The sequence below is a fragment of the Lutjanus erythropterus genome, chromosome 10 (assembly GCF_056507025.1).
Source record: "Lutjanus erythropterus isolate fLutEry1 chromosome 10, fLutEry1.hap2, whole genome shotgun sequence".
NCBI lineage: Eukaryota > Metazoa > Chordata > Actinopteri > Lutjaniformes > Lutjanidae > Lutjanus > Lutjanus erythropterus.
In genome coordinates this window covers 29,183,552-29,189,612 of record NC_139326.1, presented here as the reverse complement: position 1 = coordinate 29,189,612, position 6,061 = coordinate 29,183,552, and positions in this window count along the sequence as shown.

The window sequence follows — 6,061 nt, the reverse complement described above, 5'->3', positions numbered from 1 at the left end:
TCATCAATTATACTGAGTTTGAATTACTTCTGTTGTTTCAATACACAAAACACAATTGTCTTTATACCTTGTGCACTTTGGTTAATTGGCCAAGAAAGAAAGTATGAGGCTGAAAAAACTGCTGCTGTGATGTCTTCCAGCTGTGTGGCATCCTGCCAAAACAAGTCTGCAAGGCAAAAAACTGATTTTCTAAAACACACAAAACACACACACACACACACACACACACAGAAGAAACTGTTTGCCAGTGAAGTGGATTGGATTAAACATGCAGAAAATAGGCATAAGAAACCTTTTTTTATTTTTTACTCTCTTTTGCAGACTTGACATACAGTAATGGTTTCCACTATGGATTCAGGTCTGTTTAAATGTTAAATAATTTCACAACATCTCCAGTGTATTAGTCAATCATTTAAAGCCATTTACATCCACATACCTGCTGTACAGTATATCTAAACAAACAGTCATGGTATCCAACTTCAAGGGCATGAACGAGAGCCAGTCTACAAGTTTCTAGAAGAGCTAGAAAGACCTCTGGTGGTTCAACTGAGAAGCATCATGTAAAAGGTGTTTGAGTGTAAATCACATAAACCATCAGCAGTTTAGTTTAGAGAGGATCCTCCCAGGATCTGTGATTTTAAGGCTTTTCAGCTTGATATCCACATAGTCATCAACAGTCAACGTAAAATATTTATATTCTCAAATGTGGCAAAGCTTTGTGAAAAAGGTGTAACAGCTCTCAATTCATTCCTCAAATTTTTAAATTCAATTCAATTAAATTTGATTCATTCAAGATTTTTGTTTTGCTCTCAAAGTGTGTTGGTGGTGAGTCGGTGATGCAGCTTCAGGTTTTATATATTTTATCTGAGGAGTCTTGCATTTCCCCCCTTTATAGCTTGAAGCACAGCAGCACGCCGTTTCTTTTGCATCATCTTCAGTATTGTGCATCAGAAAAATGAAAACTGAGGAAACTGAGGAGGCTCCAGAACAGTTACTAAATGAGTTAACAAAGTCAAGAATATATATATTTTTTTATTTTCCAGACCCCAGGATGCTTCTTTGCCTGTGTGTCCAGCTTCCTCCTGCACTCAGATGAACAGCTTTACTGACAGCTGTTCTTGTAGAAACTATTCTGATTGTGATAGAATATAACTAAGTACATTTACTGGTACCAGACAAAGTACAATTCAGGGATTAGTACTTTACTTAGTAAATAATACTATTTCCATTTCCACAGAGACAATATGGTAGTGTCTACTACACTGCATTTGTCTGACTGGTTTACTTTTCAGATAACATTTTTTTTATATTCTTCCTGTTAAGCAAAAACATGCATCTCTAAATTTGGTGACTTTTATTTGGGATTTTTCTGATAAACTGAAGGGTTAAGTGTTCCTTTATGGACTAACAAACGTTTTATACTTATAAGCTAAACAAACTCTCAAAAAATATGGAATTAGATGGGGTTTTTTTGCTGAAATACATGGTGATACTACAAACATGATGATGATTACACAGACCATGATGCATTGCTGTAGATTAAATTACCCAATAATATGTAAAATAGTTCAAATGAGCTCAGCCCTGAACATCTACGGCAGTAAAATGCAACACATTAATCCAAAACATAATTTACAATCATAAAACACTGGAGAAGCACTGGAACATTTTACTGCAGAATGAGTGCTTTTACTTTTCATATTTTAAGTAAAGTTTGCTAAGTTTGCTTAATTCTTAATTAAGTATGGAATTAAGTGCTGAGCTTTTACTTGTAGTGGAGTATTTTCATTTTAAGGTGTTGATAAACATCTTTACAGTAAGGGTTTGAATACATTCTTCACTGGTCCCTGATCAGTGTCCATGTGTTTTATATTCTTCCTTTTCTTCTAAATACTGTGGAGATTTTCTTTGACCTCATGGTTAAGTTTCATTCATCTCTGGGACTTTGTGTAGACTGTGTACTTTAAACCGAGTGATCTCACTGCGATTAAATTTAGCATAGGTAGACTCCCAGAAACACAAACCTAAAATATCCGTTTCAAAATCAATTCCAAAGAATTTGGATCAAACTTGATTTGGACTGTCACTGTTTCAAAAGTGTTATTTCAGCAACAACAATTTCAAAATAAGTAAAGCTTAGTGACAAAAATCAACCTCGACATCTACTTAAAAATCTAGGTCAAGTCATAATTATCATACTGGCACCCTTTGTGATTCGATTAAAAAGAAAATCCAACACCTTCAGAAAACAACTTTTATTTATATTTTGTTCACATGAAGAGCAACACAGTTTCAAAAAGCATCTGCAGCATTTCATCCCAGTGCAAAAACAAAGACAATCTGATTGGTACTTGACCACAACTCTCTCATCAGACAGGCTACATCGACAACTTTGACAGAACCCTGAACCTGAATGACATCAGCAACACATCTATGGAAGCTTATTGCAACTGACTTTACATGTCTTCATATTTTCTAACCAAAAGACGGTGAAAAACAAAAAAATACCAAATCCCAGAGCCTCAATAAAGCTGATTAATTCATCTGATTGCTGGCAGCTGGAAAAGTGTCTCTGGTGACAGTTCTTCATGATAAAACGGGGTGATCCACAGTTATCCAGGACATAAAACTAGAAGATGTGTATTTAAAGGCAAATTTAATACATTGACTGTCTGTGACTGACTGGATGGAAACAGACAGACCTAAACTGCAATGAGATCCTTTGTCTCACACACTACTACTTTATCTTTTCTCCCCAGAGGGTGTAGACCATAGACATATATATATGTCTATGGTCATGGTATATATATATATATATATATATATATATATATATATATATATGAGACTGGCCTGTAAACAAATACTTGTAAACAGGGTAGCTGCAGTTTTCTGGATTAAAAACACTTTAATGTCTGCAACTCTCAACTGAATTTCAATGAGTCCTTTTTACATTCAAGGGTTTATGATCCACATGGAGTAAGTTACAAAAAAAGCTTTTTTCCCTACACCATGGAAATCAAAAATCCTTGAATAAAATATGACTCATTGAAATTCAGTTGACAAATGTAGATGTTACGGTGCTTTTTATCCACAAAAACTGCAGCTCCCCTATTTTCATGTATTTGTTTACAGGCCTGTCTTGCCAGTTTCCAATATGGTGGGCTGAAGCAGTCAATGCGACATTGTATATATGTATGTATGTATATATGTTTATGGTGCAGACAGCCACATCTTCTAAAACTGGCAGGCGTCAGAACACCAGGCCGGTAGGTAACATGAATGTGCTCAAGAATTCACATAAATAAAAACCATCAAGTTAAAATGCATGATTTCAATGACAAGTTACGTCTGAATATCACCAAACCAATCACAACACACCACTGCACCTTCAAATGCAGTGACACAAAATGGTTTAGTCATGTTTCTTTACTCATTTATTGGGAAGGTGGTACTCAGAAATATTTTTAACAAACAGAAGTGGACCTAAGTTACAAATGTTTGACAACCACTGTTCCAAACACATGGGGCACATTCAATCTGAAATGATGTGCACTGTTTTGCTAGTTTCCCAACTGAACAACATGTTTCCTCAAAAACTGGCAGTACCTTTTCTCTAGTTTGGTGGGTGTGCCACAAGTGTTAACCAATCAGCAGCAATGTGCAACACCGTATTGAAAAGGCAGTAATGTCCACAACGGGGGATTCACACACCATTTCCATTTAAATAAACGTTTTGCTACTGTTCCTGCGCTGAACGCGGCGATGGTTCAATCTATCTGGTCCCCTGCTGGATCCCACCCCTCCTTACAAGCACTTTGACCAAACAGTAGAAGTCACTACTGCAGTAACACACATGATGCTTTTAAAGGCCTGCCACCTGTGCATCAGGCCAATTAAGTTCATTGAACATGTCAGAGGTAACAGTACAGAGAACTGAGCCCAGCCTTTGTGACACACATTGGTAACTTTTTGATGAACATGAAAATCCTACAGACACATTTTTTACATGAATGAGACAAAGAGGCTTCAGAGGAGAGGAGAGGAGGAACTAAAAACAGAGACACAAGTCTCATGACAATGTTAAAGGGGCAGTTTGCATTACATGAAGTGTGGTTGTATGAGGTACTTATCCATAGTCAGACTATTACCTACAGTAGATAGTGGTCGTTATGCCCCCAGTTTAGAGAAGCAGAGGAAGCTAAGAAATGTATTGCTGTGGATAGGGTCAGCAGGAAAATGTATTTTGAAGATTTAAGAAAAGGTTCACCTAAAAGAAAAAAAAAAATCATTATTAGTTAAAGTATACACTATATTTAGAATATTTTAACCTTTTCACTTTGCCATCAGACAGCCTTTACTGAGGGCAAACTGCTGTTATATAAGCCAAATATCGCTCTCTTCAACACCATCAAACATTACATTTGATGATTTAGATTTTTTTAATGTGAACTTTTTTTAGATGGATAAAATGTGTTTTGTTGTTGACCCTGTCTACAGCAGTACATTGCTTCTTTGGTTTGCTGGTGCTCTCCTCTGTTTCTCCAAACTGGGGGTGAGTTGACCACCATCTACTGAAGTTAATACAGACTATCGATGAGCACCATAATACAACCCAACATTAAATAATCAAAATGATCCCCGTAAGAACTCCCAAAGAAAATGATTAAATCTGCACTGCAGTATACCTAATAAAACTATCCTGAATATCATGAAAGTGATGGAGTGGATGAGTAAAGCAGTACCACTTTAGATAAAGCTCAAGACAAGTGAACAACTGTATTTAAATAAAATCTGGGAGCAAACACTGGGGAAGCAAACATGTTTAGACACTTCCTCAATAAATAGCTAGTCTACTCCTCATTCTCAAGAGCAACACAGCCAGTTAACATCTGAGTTTCTTTAAACCTTCGGTATGATTATTTGGCTGATGAGCAACATATTAGTCATGCCCAATACAGATGTTCTTCTATACGCTTTGTATCTTCAGTATGCACATTAGCCCTTAAAACACAAACATTCATCAGCAAAATGACCTCCCTGGGGTTATCTAAATCAAGAAATACAGTAAAAGTATTTGACCAAGATTCTCGATCAATTCTATGTATACATCTGCTCTTTACACACTATATACAGAACACAAAGCAAGTCTTAAAATGTTAAAAGAGGTTTAAAACAGTACATCCAAAAATCGCAGGGGAAAACGTTGTAGGGGTGAGCATATGTACATTATAATTACAAGTTTACAAGCACATGGAGTTTAAGGATGAGTCTGTACAGTGACTGCACTGCAGGCAAAAAGCTATCAAAGTGAAACCTGTTGATGAGAGCTGAACCGGGTTTATGACAGAAAGGAAGATAGAAAGAAAGAATAACATTTGGCTCCAGTGTGCACTGCCTGCTCTCACCTAAGACACATTGGTTGCTGATTTAAACCTGCACTGCTGTGCAGTACGCCCTCTACTGTACACAGTGGGAAGGTTTTGTCAGTACATTCAATTGATGCCAACACAAGTTTGGTATTTTAAGCCATCAATCAATCAATCAACCAACCAGCTGATCCTCTTAGCCCAGTGGTTTTCGAACTGGGGTCTGAGGACCAACACGGGTCATTAAATGGGTTGTACGGGGGTCCCCAGCAAAAGGAGGATTAAAATATTTGAACTTATATCACATTTTTGGAAGTTCGAAGAACAAAGGCAGAAACAGGGTCAGCCATTTTGACTGATTGTAATTTATAGCGATCCTAGTAGGGGGGGGGTATAGTGAAAAATTATGATACCAGTACCCTTAAAGGGATAGTTCACTCCAAAACTACCTATTTTTTCTCTTGCTTGAAGTGCTATTTCTCCATCTAGATTGTTTTGTCTCTGAAATGTAAGAGAACTAGATGACACTCAGCTTGTGGTGCTCAAAAAAAAAAAAAAAGGAAAAACTCAACTGCAATATCTTTTTCCAGAGACCATGACCCACTTACTCAAGATAATCTACAGACCTCACTGTAAGGAATTTCATGTAGGAACTACCAGCAGATTCTACCATAGAAAGAAAACCTATATGA